The following is a 22,498-nucleotide window of genomic DNA, read 5'->3' as shown; positions in this document are numbered from 1 at the left end:
TCACAGGGAGTGTCAGAAGCATAAGAAAGACTTTTAAAGCGAGTACATAGCTGCACAAAGCTGGCATAGTTTTGCATACACTAGTTAGGGTGGGCATGGAAAACCAGAAGCAAGTGCATAAAATTGAATACATTAATATATATATCGCTGCTCATAAACTGTGCTGCAGCAATTGTGATGGTTTGGGAGTTACTCAGCCCCCACTTGCACGAAATCACCTCAGCTGTCTGGAAATTAAGGAATGAAGCTTTATATTCACAGCTTAGCACAATATACAAGCAGATACCAACACTGCTCAGGCCACACCTTGACTGCTGTGTCCCGTTCTGGGCTCCTCAATTCAAGACAGACATTGAGATACTGCAATGTGCCCAGAGAAAGGCGATGAAGCTGGTGAGGGGCCTGGAGCACAGACCTGTGAGGAGAGGCTGAGGGAGCTGGGGGTGTGCAGCCTGCAGAAGAGGAGGCTCAGGGCAGAGCTCATTGATGTCTGCAGCTTCCTGAAGGGAGGTTGTAGCCAGGGGGGGTTGGGCTCTGCTGCCAGGCAACCAGCAACAGAACATGGGGACACAGTCTCAAGTTGTGCCAAGGGAGGTCTAGGCTGGATGTTAGGAGGAAGTTGTTGGCAGAGAGAGTGATTGGCTTTGGAATGGGCTGCCCAGGGAGGTGGTGGAGTTGCCATTCCTGGCAGTGTTCAAGCAAAGCCTGGCTGGGGCACTTAGTGCCATGGTCTGGTTGATTGGCCAGGGCTGAGTGCTAGATTGGACTGGATGAGCTTGGAGGTCTCTTCCAACCTGGCTGATTCTGTGATTCTATATTTACAGTATTTACAGCTATATACAGAAATATACAAGTTAAAAGTAATACAGAAACACAACAGCCCTCCCAGAAACCAGAGTCCCCAGGAGAGGCTCCCAATCACCCTCCCACCTTCCTTCCACCCCTCTACCTTATCCCAGTGTCTGCCTTACGTGCAAGGTGAGTTTGGAGGATTGGCCAGGGGAGTTAGAAGCAGAATTAGCTGGGTTGCACAGAGAGAAAATGCACAGGCACCGACGGCAACAGAGCCCACACACACTGTGTCTTATCTATGCTTATGTTCTTCTTTTTATCCATCTCAGCAAGCCTGCAAGTGCGGCAGACATCACCACTGTCTCCTTTTCACAGCCTATCATCTAATTCTTCTCAGTAAAGTATTCCGATTAGCCTCAAACTAGCATGGCTGCATTCATACTCCTGCTGTGCCCAAATCATGGGTGAAATAGCAGCATGACCCACATTTATGTCAAAACATAGGAACCACCTTCAGAGCAAATGACAGCGTAATTATGGCAGAGCAGTAACATTCACACAGTGAACAACAATTCAACTATGCACAACCACGAGCTCCAAGTCCAATGTTTAAAGCTCACAGAATGCAGGCTAATACTCAAAAACTTAACAGATGTAGTGTTTGGGGATAAGAACTGTACATAGTTATACAGGAGATGAAATAAGTTGTACTATCTCTTCTTCAGAGAGTTTGTCTCAAACAGCAGATACTTGAGTTTTGATTCAAGTACTCAAGCACCACTCCCAAGTGCCGTCATCATCAGGGATCAAGTCAGGAGTGCAGAGACTCCTGGCAAGAACGGCCAACAGTGGTATGACTAAGGATGGTTTTCACAAGTAAACACTGTATGATAAGATACAAAAGGCATCCATCTATCTACGCCAAACAAAACTGGGACCACTCCGCTTTCTGCCTCCAAATTAGCTACTTCCCCTTATACTGCTTTACATCCCTGCCCCTGACCTTTGTGAAATTGGCTGCTGTGTCATCAGCCATATCTAGCTAATGTCACATGCTTTTGTAATTTCTTCTTAAGAATCAAGACAAAGCCTCAGACCTCCTATCAGCATTTGGTTTCATGAAGTGTGAACATTTTCTAGCTCTTTCACCGGAGTCAACCTGAGCACATGTTAAGAACAAGCAACACATGGCCTCCTGTCTCTGTCAAACTGCTTGCAATCACAGAGGACTGCACCCTAATATTACTACTGCTTTTGGACGGACAATATTTTTCACTGGATATATCTCATTTTATATGAGATATCACAGAGCCAGCACTGACTTGGCCCACAACACCTCAGTTTTATATTTCAGACAGGAACTCTGGGATCTGCACCATGAGAAAGCCACTTGCAGGAAGCAGATACAAAACTAAGTGTCTACTCCTCAGAAAGTTCAGCATAATTCTTTCAAACGTTCCAAGGACATCAGGAGGAAGGAAATGTTTATCTAGGAAAAGTTTCAGTCAAAACTTGAGTCGATTGCTCTCCAGTTACTTCAAACCTAGTACAAAGGTTGAGAGGTGAGTGTTGAAGACACAGAGAACAAAGCAGCAAAACATCCCTCCTCCTAGAGCAGAGCTTTCCTTGTGCATTTCCTCCTATGCAATTCAACATCACATTGGGTAGCTAAAATCTCACTGACACAGCATTACTTCCACTTCCCAGGAATGAGTCCAGACATCTGGCACATGGAGATCCTCCCCCGAAACAATGAAAGGTGAAAGAGGAAAACCAGGGATAAGCTATTTGTTACACATCTAAGTAATTTCTCACTTGCGCCAAGCCTTAAAAAGTCCTTACTGGAAAGCAGGATCTGTGCAGCACTGTAGTAACAGAGGACGAGGTGCAGCCCAGGGTGCACCTTTCCACCCTTGAGTGTACAGCAGCAGTACACTTCACTGCGAGGAGCTTGGATCAGGCTTACAGCTGGCTGCCAGCCCAGAGCTCTTAAACGAAAACAGATTTTTTTTTTAATCTACTACTTTTTTATTAAACAAACAATCAAAAACCAAAACAAAACAACTCCTCAAATGAACAAACAAAAGCCAAACAAAAAATCCCCAAGCACCTAGCAATCGCTAGGAATGTACAGGAATAATCATGGAATCACAGAATGACAGAATGTCAGGGGCTGGAAGGGACCTCCAAAGCTCATCTGGCCCAGCCCCCCTGCCAGAGCAGGGTCACCCAGAGCAGATCACAGCGGAACGCATCCAGACCGTGCCTGAGTATCGCCAGGGAGGGAGACTCCACAGCCCCCCTGGGCAGCCTGTGCCAGCGCGCAGCTGGCTCCAGCCTCTCCGGACTCAGCTGCGCAGAAGACGCTGGGAACCGCACGCCTCATTCACAAAGCTCAAGCCCAAGCCACGGCAAGAGCTGCCAAGCTCTCAGCAGCAGACGTTGCAATGACCGTCGGGCGCCCGGTGCTGTGCGGACAAAGCTGCCGTGCCCGCCTGCCGCCTCAGCTGCAAACCCCTGCCCAGAAAGGCTGCAGGCTTCTCCTGCCGCTCGAGCAAAGTGCAGAACCAAAGGTCTCCTCCAGGCGCTGAGGGCTGCCACAGCCCAGGTGCTAAAGTAAATCGTCAGATAGGCAAAAACAGAGCCACACCTGCTAAAGCAATGCGGGCAGCAGGGGAGGGAAAGGTAAGGGCGGCCTGGTTTAAAGAGCCCAGGGTAGGTTCACAGGATCCTCCACAACGTGTTTATGTCCGTTGTGCACAAACAGTGGCACTTGGCCAGCTGCAGCGGAGAGCATACAGACACTGGAACGAGGAGGGAAGCAGGGAGGAAGGAAGGCAGGAAGGAAGTTGGTTTGATAATTCCTCCACGCCAGAGGCCTCCTTGTTGAGCTCCAGCCTGGGGTCCGGGCTGAGGCCCTCCCCCAGCAAGGTGGGCACTCGCCTTCGGCCATCGCCTCTCCGCTGCCGCTGAGCCCAGGCTTCTGGTACATCATCTGCTTGCTCCACATTTTAATCTCCCTCTCTCTCTCTTCCAATAAATGCTCTCGACATGAAATTAAAGCATGTTACTTAATTTACTGTACCATCCAGCTATTGTATTTTTAGAAGCCAGCCGAGCATTAGCGCTTGCTGCCTCCTGTGCATGTACTATTTGCTCTGTCAGTAAGCAGCTGCAACCAAGGACGATTTAATCAAGTGACTAGAAAGACTGCTAGAAAGACCTGAAGCAGATTCCTTCCTTCTGAAGCAGACTTTTTCCTTCTGAAGCAGACTTTTTCCTTCTGAAGTCCTTTAAAGCACTAGCATTTCATCTAAGTGAACACATCATCGTCGTTACAGGTTAGATTCCAGTGTCCTCTTGCAAGCCTGTGTTGCATGACACAAAACGAGACGTGCCTGCATTGCATTAAGAGCCAAAGTCCACTCCTAGACAGTGCTATCACTGCACACCAGTAATCAAGACAATCTGGATTTGTTTTCCAGGCTATAACCAAGCCTTTCAAGTTGCACTCATTCAACCATGACATGAAATGCTTGCGGCTGCTCGTGCGAGCATGATAAGGATTTCGGTTATCAAAGGAAACATTAAATCTGGTATTTTAATCAGAGAATCAGCCATATACTACAGCAGCTCTGCTGTTTGAACATGTGCTCTTCAATCACTTTTCAGCTGCAAGTGCTGCTGTTCCCACCTGCAGTATAGCTCAGAAGAGTACCTAACAATACAAGAGAACGTTATAAGGCTGACCAGTGTGTTGCTCATGCCGATTCCTTCAGCAAAGTCATCCACTCAGTCATTCAGGATAATCTCACAGGTAAACAATGCTAAAAGAGAATGGAGAAAGCAGATTTGAAAGCACAAACACTGAAGGATCATCTGTGTTTTTCTTCTCTGTTTTTTGTGTGTAAAAAGGGGCCTTGTATTAGCAGAGACAGGGTAGCTTTCTCCAGAGGTCTGAAAATCCCCTTTTAGTGACGGCTTCTGCTTTTCCCAGCTTCAGGAGTCACTGTGAGTTTACAAGCTGAAGGAAAGATAGGAGCACAACTTCCTGGCAGCTCCTGGGAGCATGGCCAGACCAAGGCCATCCAGACCACCAAGGAGATAGTCCCTGGTTTTGAATCCACTGTAGCTGTCTGCAAACCCACACAGCCATGCCCCTGAACAAAAGGTTCAATTGAGCAAGAGTCATGCATCCTCATGCCAGCAGACCCAAAGCACCAAATGAAGATCATGACATACTTCTGACATTTGTACACCGTCCAGCAGCACAGAAAGCCAAGTCCAACACGCTGATGACCTTCACTTCAGAAGCTTAGAAGACTATCAAAGTAGATACACCTCATTTTGAACAGAGGCACTTCTGCCATGCTGGGAGCTGTCTGCCTACCTAGGAGTTCTGCACCAATGTCTTAAAACTAGTTGAGCACAAAGATAAAATCAGTCATTGCTGGAGCCACCCTAGCTTTACTCTCTTCAGGCAACCTCTGTAAAGCAAAATGAAGTCAATTCTGCTAGCACAGACCAAATAAACTATTGCCAAGAATTCAAGTGTAAGTCATTTAAAACCAAAAAAAGGCAATTACTAAAATTCACTGGAGAGGTGTCCACCAATGGCTGTGAAAGAGCAGGCATAGATCCAGGCTCCAGAGCAGGAAGGAGGTACTCTGAAAAATGACCCTGGCTCTGAACAAAGGATACGGTGGTAGGGAGACTTCTCTTTGCTCAGTACTGCCATTTCTAACCGCCTTCAGGAGTTTCCTTAGGCAATAAGCAAATCAGGCAGCATTTCTTATGAGGACTGCTTCCTATGATTCTTCACTGCTCAAACTAAAAACATTAATGCTAAAGTTTCTGCCCTGCTTTCTAAGCTATGTCTCTTCATACCATGATTTTGCAGCTTTAGTTTACTTAAAGCATCAGATGTACAAGGGGGGAACATGGTAAGTGCCAAGTAGGAGTAGCCAGCCTCTCATCTAAATAAAATTTCCTACAACTTACTGGCACCCACAGCCATCCACAGAGTTTCTGCTGTCATTCAATTTTACTCTCAGCCCCATGGAAGCAAACACATAGGTTATTAGAGGAAGAAATCCACCTTACAGATCCAGATCATCATTTGATGTTCTAATCCAAACTCCACAATCTATACCAATTAGTAATGCAAATGATAACAGCTCACAGACGTCAGGGATTGGAAGGGACACAAAGAGATCATCCAGTCCAACCTCCCTGCCATAGCAGGACCATACACACTAGCTCAAGTCACACAGGAACACATCCGGACATGCCTTAAAAGGTCCCAGAGAAGAAGACTCCACAGCTTCTCTGGGCAGCCTGTGTCAGTGCTCTGAGATCCTTCCAGTGAAGAAGTTCCCCCTTTGGTTGAGGTGGAACCTCTTTTGCTGCAACTTACACCCATTTCTCCTTGTCCTATCCCAGGGAGCAGTGAACAGAGCCTGTCCCCCCCACCTCCTGACCCCCAGCCCTCAGATATTTATAAACATTGATTAAATCTCCTCTCAGTCTTCTTCTCCAAACTAAACAGCCCCAGGTCCCTCAGCCTCTCCTCATCAGGCACTGTTCCATTCCCATCATCATCCTTCTAGCCCTCCCTTGGACTCCCTCCAGCAGATCCCTGTCCTTCTTAAACTGGGTAGCCCAAAACTGAACTGAAGTGATGCTCATTTCTTAAACTATTTAAGTCACTGGGCTTCTTAGTCACTAAATGCAGCAGCACAGTCCCCTACCAGACAGCTGTTTGACAGAAATAAGGTATTTTCTGACAGCTAACACCCCAGAGTTTGAGAAAAATTGTCCCTGTAACACTCATGAGGTCAGATCAAGGCCTCCAGGTTTATCCAAAGTCACTGCTTTGCAAATGATTCAAGTTTACTTAAATACAGTTCATACTTTTTACTGTCTTCTGTCACAGATCCAATCACATCTTCCCCAAGCCAGTGCCTAACATGTCATAGAAGCAAAGGAAACAAAAGGCCAAAAAAAACCCCAAACACACAAAAAGACCCAAACAAAACCCCAAAGAAACAAAAAAAAATCCAACAACAACAAAAAACCAAGCAGACTGTGCACATTGGGCAAAAAGACTTGAAAGCACATTCTCGGACAACTCACTTGTCACATAATTAAAGACCTGTGAGTGGGTTTCCTGCCTCTTAACTACAGTCATCTGACTAGGTAAGAGCCAAGTTAAAGGCCCAGAAAGTCAACAGGGTAACCATGAACCTAGAGTCTCAGAATTCCCGTTGTTAAGAGAGCTTGTACAAACAAGGGCTTAAAATAAATCCACTCAGCTTCGTCAAAAATTGGGCTCTCTCTCCCTGAAGTGCCAGAGCCAGCAGCATCAGAAATCCTCCTGGTTTTGCAGCACTGGCTCTCAGGACTGAGACTGCTGACCCTGGGGACCAGGAACAGACAAACCCATCTCGGGAGCCTGGGAGTAGCTAAGGCAGCCTAAGGCACACTCCTCCCGACACACTACGGCACCTCTGGCCCTTGGTGCTGCAAATCACTGAAAACATGCAATAACCTCGCAGCTTCCCAGACCTGTTGCCATCCAAACACCCACACAACTCTCAGCAGCCTCACCAGCCCCACTGTGCGACATACCCAAGAGCTGCGAGAGGCACAACAGGCCAGAAACTGGCAAGGAAGGCAAAATGAGAGACCCACAGACCTGTGTCCATGCTCCAGGTCTCTGCAGTGGCAGGAGCTCGTCAAGTGACTCGCAGGAATTATATTACATCCCATGTTACAGAAGGCAGCAGAAAGGCTTGTCAGACTCAAAGGAGCTTTTCTCCTGACCACCCACTTGTGTTTCAACAAGCCACAAATAAGAAAGTCCTTCAGTTCAGCAAAAAATTGGACCCTGTTGTCTCAGCGCTGAAATCCCGTAGTGTGCACGTCCAAACTCAGCAAACTGTTTGTCCTCCTACAGCCAGAAAAAACAGCCTTCTGAAGTGCAGGAGCTGACACGGTTACATAACACGCTGCTAGTGAGCCCGTAAGGGGTTTCTGGAAGGTATATCAGGTTTATTTTAGAAACCTTACCAGTTATGGGACTTCTTCGTGCTTGCATTGGGACTTCGGTCACAGCAGTATGGTTTTACAGCAAAACACAGGCTCACAGGATGTTAGGGCTTGGAAGGGACCCAGAGAGATCACCCAGTCCAACCCCCCTGCCACAGCAGGACCATACAATCTAGCTCAGGTCACACAGGAACACATCCAGACAGGCCTTGAAAGGCTTCAGCAAAGGAGACTCCACAGCCTCTCTGGGCAGCCTGTGCCAGTGCTCTGGGACCCTTATAGCAAAGAAGTTCCCCCTTGTGTTGAGGCAGAACCTCTTTTGCTGTAACTTACACCCATTGCTCCTTGTCCTATCCCAGGGAGCAGTGAGCAGAGCCTGTCCCCCTGCTCCTGGCAGCCTTCAGATACTTATAAACATTTATCAACTCCCCTCTCAGTCTTCTCCAGACTAAGCAGCTCCAGGTCCCTCAGCCTCTCCTCATCAGCCATGCCCTCCTGTCCCCTATTCATCCTCCTAGCCCTCTGCTGGACCCTCTCCAGCAGATCCCTGTCCCTCTTAAACATGTTGCCTATGAGCCAGCTGCTGCTTTTGGGGGGGTTTCATGGGCTGGGGGGTTGTTTGTTTGCTATTTTAGTTTGTTTGGGGGGTTCTGTGTGCTTTTGACGTTTGCTGGGTTTGGGGTTCTGGGTTTTGTTTTGGTTTAGGGGCATTTCGTGTATGTGTGCGGGTTCCTTGTTTGGTTTGGGGTTTGTTGTTTCCTTTTCTTTTTTAGAAAAAGAGTGTTTCTTTAGTCCCTCAGGAGAAAACAATGAAAATCTAATCTGGCAAGTACTGAACCATGCCCAGCAACATCCAACAATATCCAGTAGCAGCAGTTTAGTCACAAAAGGCTTTTCTCCAGTAAGCAGGAGTGAGTATCCCACCTCAGCCAGCAGGTTCAGCAATGCACTTTTACAGTAGGCAGGCACAGTAGCACTACAGATTGAGCTCCTCCAGGCTGGTCTTTGCAGCACTGACATTAGCAGGGTTTACAACACTACTGAACCTACAGTTTGGCAAGAAGTACACCAAATTAGATTGACCATGAGCCAGCAGTGTGCTCTCATGGCCAGGAGGGCCAATGCCATTCTGGAGTGGGTTAGAAGGGCTGTGGCTAGTAGGTCAAGAGAGGTTCTCCTGCCTCTCTGCTCTATCCTGGTGAGGACACATTTGGAGCACTGTGTCCAGTTGTGCCCCCCCCCCCCCCCCCCCAGTTCAGGAGGGATATAGAAATGCTTGAGAGAGTCCAGGGCAGAGCCACAAAGATGATGAAGGGAAGGGAACATCTGTCATGAGGAGAGCGTGAGGAAGCTGGGGCTGTGCTGCTGGGAGAGAAGGAGACTGAGAGGTGACCTCAGCAATGGTTATCAATATGTGCAGGTTGAGTGCCAGGAGGCTGCAGCCAGGCTCTGCTGGGTGATGCCCAGTGCCAGCACAAGGGGCAATGGGTGGAAGCTGAGGTGTGCCATGTGAACCTGAGGATGATTTTTTTTCCCTGTGAGGGTGACAGAGCCCTGGCACAGGCTGCCCAAGGGGGTTGTGGAGTCTCCCTCTCTGGAGATATTCAAAACCCACCTGCGTGTTCTCCTGTGTGATCTGGCAGGGAGCTTGGATCCTGCTCTGGCAGGGGGGTTGGACTGGATGAGCTTTCGAGGTCCCTTCTAGCTGCTGACTTTCTGCAACTCTATGAAATTAAGTCTTCTGACTAGATGCAGTCCTCTCTGGGTAAAACTAACTACTTCTGCAAGAACGTAGCTGTCTCCCAGTACTCTGCACAAAGAAAGTGGATAGTACATCCACAGTGTGCACTTTCTGGACTAGACTGCCATTTGTTATGGTAGAAAAAAATTCAATGCATCATGGTTGCTGACTTTTAATCAACCAGCAAGCAGGGAATCCAACTGACAGGCTTAGAAATGCTAAAAGCTTTGTTCTATTTTTAGTGGGCCTAACACCACCTTGGCTGTTAAGAGACAGTTTACATAGTTTAAAGCTAAAAAGTCTTGAAATACAGAAGAGAAAGAAATTCACAAGCTACTCAGTGAAAGCAACCAGTTCTTACAGCTGCGTTCAGCTAGAAAGCAATTAAAAATGAAGTTACTTTCTGAGAGTATCTTTTTATCTCTTAAAAACAAAACCAAACCAATATAACCTCAGCTCCTTCTCACCTCTAACAAGTCATCATTGAATAAATGAATCACAGAATCGTCCAGCATGGCAAAGCCCCTCAAGATCACCAAGTCCAACCTAGAACCCTACTCTACAAGATTCACCTTAAACTATAGCCCCAAGTACCACATCCAAACCATCCTTAAACACATCCAGGGTAGGCGACTCTACTACCTCCCTGGGAAGCTCACTGCAGTCCCTGACCACTCTCTCCATGAAAAAACTTTTCCTAATGTCCAATTTAAACCTCCCCAGCCTCAGCTTCAGGCCATTCTCCCTTGTTCTGTCTCCAGTTACCTTTGACAAGAGACCAGCAGCCTCTTCACAATGTCCTTTCAGATAGTTGTAGACAGCAATGATGTATCCCCTCAGCATCCTCTGTTTCCCCAGCTCCCTCAATCAATCCTCATAAGATTTATTCTCCAGATCCTTCCCCAGCTTCCTTGCCCTCCTCTGGACCTGCTCCAGCACCTCCACAGCTCTCTTGCATTGCAGTGCCCAAAACCAAACACAACACTCAAGGTGTGGCCTCACCAAAGCTGAGTCCAAGGGGACAGTCCCCTCCCTGCTCCTGCTGGACACAGCGTTTTTAATACACACCAGACAGCCATTGGCATTCTTGGCTGCCTGGGCACACTGCTGGCTCATATTCAGCTCCTGTCTACTGCAACCCCCAGGTCCCATTCTGCCAGGCAGCTCTCCAGCCACACTTCGTATTAGCTGATTCTTCACATTAGAAAATTCCAGGCTTATATGGAAATTCTGTTTCTTCTGCTCATGCTCACAGATCTTATTAGTGTATCATTAACTTATTAGCTAATTATTATTTAGTTGTAAGAGAGCCTTACCTCCCAAGCAACTCAATGTCATTGGCAAGGGACTGCCAGCAACAAAGCTACCAAACCCTAAGTTACTGCATCTTCCAAGATCTTCAGTTCTGGTCAGTACTGACTCCAGCAATCATGTTCCCAAACAAAAATCTGTTTTCCATGGAGGAGAATTCTATTTATCAATAGGAATTAAGGAAAATAAAAGTTTTCTTACCCTCAGAGAGTAAAAACTAATATGTCACATTGCTCTTCCTTTTAGAGAAGCTTTTCAATAAGCTTTTGCATCATTACTAAACAACTAATACTTCATAGACTACACTACACAAATTGTGCTACAAACATAGTAAGGCTCTGATGAACTTAGCGACTCACACATGTTAACTGCTGCACTGGATGGTGCTCATGCAACTGAATGAAGTAACACAATCTAGAATCACAGAATGCACTGGGTTGAAAGGGACCTTTTAAAGGTCATCTAATCAAACCCTCTCGCAGCCTCACAGGATGTCAGGGCTTGGAAGGGACCCAAAGAGAGCATCCAGTCCAACCTCCCTGCCACAGCAGGACCATACAACATAGCTCAGGTCACACAGGAACACATCCAGACAGGCCTTGAAAGGCTCCACAGAAGGAGACTCCACAGCCTCTCCAGGCAGCCTGTGCCAGTGCTCTGGGACCCTTACAGGAAAGAAGTTCCCCCTTGGGTTGAGCTGGAACCTCCTGTGCTGCAGCTTCCATCCATTGCTGCTTGTCCTATCCCAGGGAACAAGTGAGCAGAGCCTGTCCATCCTGACCCCCAGCCCTCAGATAGTTATAAACATTAAACCCCCTCTCAGTCTTCTCTTCTCCAGACTAAACAGCCCCAGGTGCCTCAGCCTCTCCTCATCAGGCAGGGCTCCAGTCCTATCACCATCCTGGTAGCCCTCCCTTGGACTCTCTCCAGCAGATCCCTGTCCCTCTTAAACTGGGGAGGCCAAAACTGAATGTAGTAAACAGGGACATCATCCACTAGATCAGGCTGCTGAGATGTCTCCAGGGATGGGGCTCTACCACCTCCCTGGGCACCCTACTCAAGAGTTCCATCACCCTCACAGTAAAGAATTTCTTCCTAATATCCAGTCTAAGTCTAGCCTGCTTTAGGTTAAACCCCTTGCCCCTCATCCTATTGCTACACAGTGTGCTGTTGCTGACAACATCTTGAGCCTGTTCAAGAATCCTTACCAGGGGTGCTTTCCATGTTTTGTCCAAGTTTCTTAATTGTCAGGCTCTATTCCTCCCTCATCAGAAGGAAATATAACAGGAATATTAGCACTCAGGTGCCATGGAACATTTAAGCATATGACACACCTGCTAACATGCCTGTCCATGCTGAGAAACTGCCTTCAAAAATACTTTCATTTACCTTGCACTTGCACATAAGAATTTTTGTTGTGTATTTTTTCAGTGTTCTTCTGGGGAAAGTTCTACCACACAGAAAGAAGGTATAGGATGCTTGATCCTTTTCAGCCCACTGCCCTTCTCATGCTCAGAGCTGAGAAATAAAAGGTAGCTTGTGTGTTCAACTTGGCATCCTACCTACTAGAGCTCTGGCTGTGGCAGTGTTGCTGACCAGCTGAATCAAAGAACACTGCCTTTGGAAGTCACGTTTTGACAGCATCCTTGCACCACACAGACAAGAGATGTTCTGTGAGCATTCTTGGACAGCCTGTCCCAGCACAGGCTAATGATGCCCTACATTAACCTTGGAAGACTCAATGCTTGAAAGGACCTGATGGACTCTGGGATTTGGCACTGCCACAGCAATGCATTTGAGCGTCCCAGGCCAGGGCTAGGAGGGAGAGAGAGAGGGAAGAGGGTACCTGGGTTGCCAAAACTACTATTTCCATGCAAATGCATTTTCTTTAAGAATAGCTGTTCCAACCTCTGCACTTTGGGAAGCATCTAGGTAAACTAAACTACATTTAAGTAGTAGCTTTAAAAAGCTGGGGAGGGACTTTTTAGGATATCAGGGAGTGACAGGACTAGGGGGAATGGATCAAAGCTGGAGATGGGTAAGTTCAGACTGGAAGTGAGGAGGAAGTTCTTCCCCATGAGAGTGGTGAGAGCCTGTAATGGGTTGCCCAGGGAGGTGGTTGAGGCCCCATGGCTGGAGGTGTTTAAGGCCAGGCTGGCTGAGGCTGTGGGCAGCCTGATCTAGGATAGGGTGTCCCTGTCCATGGCAGGGGGGTTGGAACTGGCTACTCCTTGTGGTCCCTTCCAACCCTGACTGACTATATGATTCTAAGTATATGCATCCTTATAGCTGGGCAGCCCTGAGACTGATGAAACTCTAGCAAAGGAATGAAACTAGCACAAAACACATAGCAAAGGAACATAAACCATCAGAATGTGGATCTGCTTTTTTGAAGGCAACAGCAACAACAGTGTTGTCTTTCTGGTTCAGGTTCAGACTTAAGGTTTGATAGGTCAAGATGATTCTTTCCTATTCTTACCCTTGACAGAGACAATAAAATGCTAAATTTCCCACAGGACAAGAGCCACTGTGCTCACAGAGGCCACAAAGACTCACCCAATGCCAGTGTGCAAGGTACGACTCAGACTGCTAATGAAATTCTCCTCAGACAGAAAACCTCATTTATTTTAAGCATCATATTCAACAATTTCTGTGGACCTTACCTCTCTACTTTCTGACTGATCTGCTCAATTGCTGAAGTACAGTGTATACTTGATACCCCTCCTTCCCTGGCACTAGTTAAATAATTAGCTCAGTCTAGAAACTGTCTGATTTGATCAAACCCACAATCCTCATTACACTGACCACGCATCTTTCTGTTTACACAAACAGCCCTTTGCCGGTGGCGTGGTACAATCTGCCCACCTCAGACAGAGACACTCGTAGCTCAGGTGACTGCCTAACTTTCAGTCAGATACAGAATTACCTCTTCACACACCTCCAGAACAGCAAGCCTTGACCAAGAGAAGATATTTAAGAATCTCAGACAATGGGATAAAGTTCCCTAACCCAGTGAGCCCCCCACTCCCCGGCCCCCCAGATGTTCTCTAAAGTACAACGATCATGCCCTTTCATGAGTGACAGCCCAGCACCAGTTCTTGTGTTGGAACAGACACCTGTGCTCTCCCCTAACCATATGGTAGAGTTCTACTGTCTCAGAGCACATCAGCAGTGTCCTTTATGCAAAGAAAACAGTGGACTGTAAGAAATAGTCTACAACATAGAGGTATTAAAAAATAACTCTTTTGTACTGCTTACATTGCACTAACAGTTTACTTTTCAAGCCCTCAAGAAAAGCAAATAAACAACAACAACAAAGACCCAAAGGAAAAGCCCCACCACAAGGCGCCCATATTTCTGCCTCTCTAACCACGCTTAAATGTCATTTGATTTCAGTGCTAAGAAAGTTGGCTCATCAAATCTTTCACACTGATGCCACAGAAGAATTGGTTAGACAACCCTCAACGGTGATGCTTTAGTAGACTTCATAAAGTCACTGTCCCCCAGGTGTCAGCAAAGGTCAGACAATATTTCTGACCGATTATGGTGCAGCGCTGCCTGCCCAGGCAGGCACTTGGAAAGAACATAAAAGCTAAGCTAAGACTAGCAAGTGTGAGTGGTTGCCCCTCTGTACTTCAGTGCACCAACGCCTCAGGCATGTTTTCCAAAACGAAGAAACTCTGCAGTGTTTTCTATGCTTTCAGGTCTTTGTTAGAACACAAAAGAGAAGTAACGAGTTCAACCGCAGCAAAATGCGAGAGCTCAGAAGGTGCTTTTTAGCCGGAGAATTTAACTCAGTGCTTTGGATCCCTTGGATACAGCCCTCTCTGCCTCTCGGTTTCAAAACTCCAGGTACAATAGGAAAGGGACTGAATTGCTACACTGGTGGCACTAAGTGGATCGGTTGATACATGAGTCTGTCACCAATGTGGCGGCTGCCATGTCGTCCCTTCCTTGAGGACAACTGAGCTAACTGCAGGAAGCTCTCAGCTCTCCTGCCGCAAGAAGAGATGTTTAACAGAAAATCTTTATTGACTTAGCATTCTCTAAAGGAAGAAAATTCATACAAGCTCAGCAGTTTGTGTTTAAATAGTAACAGATTACATGTAAAGCTGCAAGCTGCTCCAGGAAAACCCAATACAAAGTGTAAATCCTTAGCTTTGCACAAACTGTCACTTGTAAAAAATATGCTTGCTAAAAGCAAGTCTGTCAAGTAGCTCTTCACGCTCGGAAGGCTTTGGCTTGGTTTTCTTTTGTTTTATAACTAGGAGCTCAGAGCCTAACTGTGCCAACTGACCACTTGTTTTGTACAGCCTTCTTCCTGCTTTGTTGCTAACACCTGCTGGGCACATCCAACACTGTTACATGTGGTACACCTGAACGTACACCACGATGCATCAACGTGGTTAGCAGAGGCAGCTCATCTAATTCACAGGCTCACAGGATGTCAGGGCTTGGAAGAGACACAAACAGATCATCCAGTCCAACCCCCCTGCCACAGCAGGTCCATACAATATAGCTCAGGTCACACAGGAACACATCCAGGCAGACCTTGAAAGGCTCCACAGAAGGAGACTCCACAGCCTCTCCAGGCAGCCTGTGCCAGTGCTCTGGGACCCTTACAGGAAAGAAGTTTCCCCTTGTGTTGGGCTGGAACCTCCTGTGCTGCAGCTTCCATCCATTGCTGCTTGTCCTATCCCTCCTGACCCCCAGCCCTCAGCTATTGATAAACATTGATTAAGTGATTCCCTAAAAGACAGGCTGTCAGAAAACTCTTTTTCCAACCTGCTCTCATGCAGTATAGCAGTTACGGTTTGTGACTAACCCATCCAGCCAATTTGCGTTCAACAGCTAGCAGTTTGTCATGGTTCTGAGAACATAAAGGACTCCAGAAAAGAAAAAAAAACAAGATTGCAAGAGATGCCTTTTTCAGCTCTGACACTCAGCCATTTGCTCATGTCAGAAAAAAACCAAAACACACACAAGCAACCATGCAGAACTTCCATCAGCACGCAGGTAGGAAGGATTTCTTCACAGCAGCCTCCAATAAACTGCCTTATACTTTGTCATGATCAGAAACAGACAAATGGGCACTCTGAACTCTTATTTGCATTCACCTTGGAGAATGAGCTCTGCAAGTGTCTCCAGCTACAAAACATTTCAGGTGATTCTCTCTAATGCTGATATTAATATTTGCATTGAAAAATTCTGATTCTGTGATGAATCTCAAAAGGAGAAAAAAACTACTCATAAACCAAGTGTGCACACAGAGGCAAGTAGAGATGCTGCCAGTTGTTTTAATAAATGGGTATTTGCTAAATTCAGGAGACTAAGAGGTCTAACACGTACAAGAGACACAGGAGACACTAAAGAATGTGTATGTAACATAGGATCCCAGAGCTACCTTCTGCAGAAATCTTCCCAACAGGTCACCACAACTGGTCATGGTGGTGTGAGCACAGCAACTATCCATGGCTTGCCAGAGGGTTCCTGCTTCCCTGCTGGTCAAGGTAGGATAAGCCCGAGGGGGAAGTGCATAAATGCACAAAGGAGAACTGTGCAAGACTAAAGGGCTTCGCTCCAACAGCAGGGAGGAGACGAGAGGCTGCATAGGAAAGAAAGCCAATGGAGGTGGAATAGTCACAGGTACGGTCACTGCCTCCTGACATCACCACTGCCAAGATGCCCTCCCAAAAGAAGCTGTGGTCTCTTTCCAGGAGGGCCACAATGTTTTCTCCCAAGCTCCCCCAGGGCACTCCTCTACATCAGACTGCACACAACCACTCCAGGAAATTTTGGAGAGCTCAGGTCCCTACACGTGGGGTAGAGGAGGCAGAAAACTGACAGGCAGGAAAGCAAGGTATTAGCACTACCAAGCTAATTACAGCCTCTTTACAGTCAATAAAACAGTTCAAGCATTTCACAGCTTGTATCAGCTTTTACTTCCTGCACTGCCTCTTCACACTTAAGGCACAGAGTGGCATCTCTTGCAATGGGCCCCACAGTGGGGAGGAAAGGAAACATTCGACCAGGACTCCTACTGTCTCATGCCTCTCCTCACCGGATGACTTGGCACCAGGGGCACTCATGAACAAAGGATAGCAGCACCAGTAAGACCTGAAGGAGGAAGCTCACAAGGCACTTTAGCAAGAGAGGACTTTCCTGCAATGCTCCAGGATTGTTCTAGGGAGACATCATAGAATCACAGAATGGTTTAGGTTGGAAGGCCCCTCAGAGATCATCCAGTTCCAACCCCCTGCCATAGGCAGGGACACCTCCCACCAGAACAGGTCACTCCAGGCCTCATCCAACCTGGCCTTGAACAACTCCAGGGAGGGAGCAGCCACAACCTCCCTGGGCAACCTGTGCCAGTCTCACCACCCTCACCATAAAGAACCCTTTCTTAACATCTACTTTGAATCTCCCCTCTGCCAGTTTAAACCCATTACCCCTTGTCCTGTCATTACCAGACCTTGTCAATAGTCCCTCCCCAGCCTTCCTGTAGGCTCCCTTCAGATCCTGGAAGGCCACTCCAAGGTCTCCTCGAAGCCTTCTCCTCTCCAGGCTGCACAGCCCCATGTCTCTCAGCCTGTCCTCACAGCAGAGCTGCTGCAGCCTTCTGAGCATCTTGGTGGCCTCCTCTGGACTGGCTCCAACAGTTCCATGTCCTGCTTGTGCTGGGGCTCCAGAACTGCCCCCAGGACTGCAGGTGGGGTTTGAGGAGAGCAGAGCCAAGGGGCAGGATCCCCTCCCTTGCCCTGTGCCCACACTGCTCTTGCTGCAGCCCAGCACAGGGTTGCTGTCTGGGCTGCACTCACACTGCAGGCTCCTGTTGAGCTTTTCATCACCCCAGACCCCCAGGTTCTTTTCCTCAAGGCTGCTCTCACCCATTTCCCACCCGGCTTGGAGTTGTGCTTGGGATTGCACCCACCCAGATGCAGGACCTTACACTTGGCCTTGTTGAACTTCAGTATGGCTGGCAGGACCAGAAGAGAAGGCAGCATAGGAGACAACCCACTTGGATGCAAGCCTCGAGGTATAAAGAGTAAAAACTAGGGAAGATAGAGGGTGTCATGCCAGGAAATTGAGTACCCATGACTTGGCTAGGGAAGTCACAAAAGACAGGTGAGCCAGGAGACACCAAAGCTATTGGCTAGCACCCTTGAGCTCTCATTTGCTTCTGTCACACAGACAAGTCTCTCATTTTCCATCTCAATGCTTGTTTTCAAAATGGGAAGTCATCATCTTGGAGATGAAAGCTCAGAGTCCCTGTCTTGTCTCTGCTTGACCAACAAACTAGCAAACCCAAAGCCTGGAGAGAGCAAATCTAGTTAGCAAGGTAGAGATGATAGCAGCATAGCTATCTGATGCCACGCTGAGATGGCAGTAGTAAGAGCAAAGCAAAGGCACCAAAGCCCACTAACAGAATTGCAGTGCTGGACTGCAGGAAAGCAGATTATTGGCTTAAGGCTCTGTTTGCCAGGTTCCTAGGAGAGACCACTCTGAAGGACTAAGGGGCCTAGGATAACAAGCAGCATAGGCTCCTCAAAGCTCTAGAACAGTCTGCTTTGACATGCAGAACCTCACAGGAGAATGGCAGAAAGCCAGGGTGAATGGACAGGTAAGCCCAGCCTCAGCTCAAATGCAGAAACTTTTAAGGCAGGAAGAGGTTATGCAGAAGGAATGTGGAGATACTGCCCAAGCAGAAGAGTTGAAACAGGCAAAAGATACCAAGAAAATAAACGAAGGAATGTTTCTACAGGTAAGCTAGGGTGAAAGAATAGCTAATATTCATCTAGTTAGTGCTCATTTGTGGATGTGACCTGGCAGCTAAGGACACTGAAAGATGAATGATTTCTTTGCGTCAGATTTTCCCAGTAAAGTTCATGCTCACATCTCTCTCTTCTTTGAGCATAGTGTCAGCATCTGGGGAACTGAACCATCACTCACAGTAAAGAAAAGTTACAGATCAAACTAACTGGACCAAGGTCCTGAGACGAGATGGGGTGCATGAGAAGGTACAAGGGAAGTTGGAGAACACAATTGTGAGGCTACTCCCTTTAATCTTCAAAAGGTAAGTCACTGATCAGAGGAGACTCTGATACCCATGAAGGCAAAAATCTTCAAAGTGTGCAAGGACGAGAACAGGAGGAGCCAGGAGCTAGTCAGCCCTGTCCAGTCACTAGAAAGACTATGGAGCAAGTCCTCCTGTAAGTCACTGCCAGGCATATAAAGGACAAAAAAAGCAATTGGTAGGTCTGTGCTGGCAGTTAGGAACAAGTCATCATACCTGACACTCCAGTCCACAGCTTACACTGCTTATGTTAAGGGTCGTACCTCTCCAGAAACCAAACCACACTGATAATGGAACACTGCGATCCACTGACCTCCTCTTACTGTTGCACATGCTAAGCTCTCCAAATAGGTAGTTACTACTTCACAACCTTATGCAACGTTAGAGTAGCTAACTGCTCTAATTAGAAAAGTTGGCATTTAATTTGTACCCACTGCAGACCAAAGCAACCTGCCTCAGATACAGCTGATCTAGAGGAAAGCTAACCACCACCACATTGTGCCACACTGCACCATTCACTTCAGACCCCCGCAGCCCTTCTTTCCTGCACTGAAGCACCAGTTTTCCAGAATCCCAAACAATGCTCTGGCACTCTCACACACCAAGAGCTTCCAGAACGTCTTCAAGCAAGGTGCCAACACCGCTTTGGCAAGAACCCCTCCTGAACCGTGCAGAAGTGTTCAGTATTCTGGGGAGCCTGCCAGCACCACAGTATTTACTGTATGACTAATATGCATTAATGAAGCACAAATAGACAACTATTGTGCTAATAACTAAGCGCTTTATTAGAGCTCAGGCCTCTAGCATGAGGGACTGCCAGGTTCTCCCCCTTGCCAAAATTATGTCAAAAAATGGAGCCAGGGTTTGTGTAAGACATCAAGAGCTACAGGCAGTGTGTAGCACCGTCTGAAGTCATTGTTTAACATTCAGCTTGCAAAGGACAAGCATGCTCCAAAACCACTGGCGGTTTCCGAGGGCTTGTCTTTTCATTCTAGAAACTAGAAATTTCAACTATGCATGCTGGTCTCACCAGTATGCAAGCCAAAAACATCTTAAAATAGCAGTAAAGCCTGAGAGCTTTGCTGGGCATTTGTGCTCTACCTTTGATTGCCTGCTATTCTTTCAAAACCATAAAGAAAAACGCTGGTTTTAATGCCTCAGATTAAAATATCAATACTGTCTAGCATAGCAGCCCACGAATGCCAATAATCTGGCCCTTCTGACATGCAGGATTCCTGAAAGCTGATCAGTTTGGTACAATTCCATCCCAAAAACCAGAGCCAATCCTTCAAGAACAAAGTCTATGCTGCAATCTCTATCCCACATCTCCAATGAAGGAAAACAGCAGTAATGCTAGGAAAGAAAGATGCACCGAAAAAGAGGCAAGAGTTTTGTGGGAACGTAGAGAGAACTTTAAGGCAGTCATTCAGACTGTCGTATTAGAAAGTGACAGAAAAGAAATCCTGCAGGATACGAAAGCAGCAAGTGACTCAGACACTTCATATATTTACCCTTAGCTTTGCAGAGTCAGTGGCACATGCACCACCGAAGCCACAGTAAGCACAGGCTACCCCTTCTTCTTTGAATTTGCAGCTTCAGTCGAGGACATAGGTTACAACTTGCTGGTCTGCAACCACATAACATGTAGTATCCCTGCCATGAGGCATCACATCAACCATTAAGTTTGGAAGCTGTACCCACAGTTTCTCTTTATAAGCAGAAGAATTCTCCTCCTCAGATTGATCACATTTAAACAACTCCGTGCAGAATCACAAGATTTCGGTTGCGCGATTGTTGTTTGAGGGCAGGGCTGGGGGGAGCAGTTCTCCTTTTCTTCTTTTAAGCTAATGGCTTGTGAAATACTGACTTTCCTTTGATTGAAAAGTATCCCTTCAGACCATGTAAGGCAAGAAAACCTACTAGGCATTTAGCAAGGTCTAAATACAGTTCTTGGAAATACTCACATTTAAGTGAGTGATACCCAGTGCCAGGACAAGGGGCAGTGGGTGGAAGCTGAGGCATAGCAAGTTTCATTTAAACATGAGAAGGAATTTTTTTCCCTGTGAGGGTGACAGAACCCTGGAACAGGCTACCCTGGGGGGCTGTGGAGTCTCCCTCTCTGGAGATATTCCAAACCCTGTGATCTGGTCTAGGAGATCCTGCTTTGGCAGGGCAGTTGGACTGGATGAGCTTTGGAGGTCACTTCCAGCCCCTGACACTCTGTGATTCTGTGATTAAGACAACATTATACTGCTGGTCTTTTCTAAGGACAGAAAAAGCCTGTCTGAGCCAACTGGCATGAACAGCAAAACTAAGAACTAGCTGAGCTGCAGCAGTTTCTTGAGAAGTGACATCTCCAAATACACAGCACTCTTATCTTGAGCTTAGAAAACAACTTTCTTTGCTCACATTCACCTTCACAAAAACCCCTCGTGTCTTACCAACCAACTTCTGCATACATTTGAACACCAAAGTATAAATGCAAGCAGTCCAGTACAAGCTTTCAAGCAGAACGGTAAACCTGTACAGTACAGAAAGCCACTGAGAGGTATTTCTGGTAAGAAGGAAAACTGCAATCAACTCAATAAAAGCTGAGTATGAAACCCAAATGCATCCGACGTGATTTTGACTCATGTGCACTACTCTGGCAACATGCACTAGTGGAAGCAAGTGCACTTCCCCTGGCCTCGGCAAAGAGGCAAGCACCACACTTAAATGTTAGCGAACACAACCGCTCTGGGGACAGTTTGTGAAGAAAAATAGACAGGAGTCAGAAACCGAGGTCCAGCTGCTCTCCGAGGGAACCTACTCGCCAGCACTGCCTCTCTTCGCACAAGCCGTTTGCGGCCGGCACTCCGGGAGCCAGCTGCCCTCCCCGCACGTCGGAGGCAGCACGTCGGAGGCAGCACGTCGGAGGCAGCACGACGGAGGCAGCACGACGGAGGCAGCACGTCGGAGGCAGCACGTCGGAGGCAGCACGACGGAGGCAGCACGTCGGAGGCAGCACGACGGAGGCAGCACGTCGGAGGCAGCACGACGGAGGCAGCACGTCGGAGGCAGCACGACGGAGGCAGCACGCCTCGCCCGAGCCCCGCCGCTGTGCGCACCGCCCCGCGGCAGCCCCGCGGCAGCCCCGCAGCCCCTCCGCCACGCACACGCAAGCTGCTGAAACACGAGCGAGCACCGGCAGCAAGGGCGGGACTGACACCGCATTTCACAACCCGGAGAGCAATCTGCACCGGCAGGAGCTACGTTTCAGCTACATTTCGCCATAAAGTATGTAGAAGAATGATGCAGTGCAGTAATGCCTGATCTTTGTTCACTCACCTATGCCCAAAGCCTTCGAAAGTCTGTTTGCCTTGCTAGCATTAAAGACCCAGTTCTAGACAAGCAGTATCCCTGTACACTGAAATCTAACCAGAATAAAGCAAGTCACTGTTTATTCCAAATCTCAAGACTTGTGCAGTGGGTTTGTGTGGCAATGCTTTGGCAGGAGGGAGACTGCCTCAGCCTGGAGAAGAGGCGGCTCA

General features: G+C 47.5%; 1 protein-coding gene across 2 annotated transcripts in view; it reads right to left on the bottom strand.

The window, feature by feature from the left end:
- Nucleotides 1-22,498, bottom strand: part of GRB10 (growth factor receptor bound protein 10) — a 191,555-nt gene that overhangs the window by 107,068 nt on the left and 61,989 nt on the right. The gene's annotated exons all lie outside the window — the stretch shown is intronic.

The sequence above is a fragment of the Pogoniulus pusillus genome, chromosome 21, assembly GCF_015220805.1.
Source record: "Pogoniulus pusillus isolate bPogPus1 chromosome 21, bPogPus1.pri, whole genome shotgun sequence".
NCBI lineage: Eukaryota > Metazoa > Chordata > Aves > Piciformes > Lybiidae > Pogoniulus > Pogoniulus pusillus.
The sequence above is the reverse complement of the archived record's forward strand: the minus strand, read 5'-3'. Positions and strand labels throughout refer to the sequence as shown.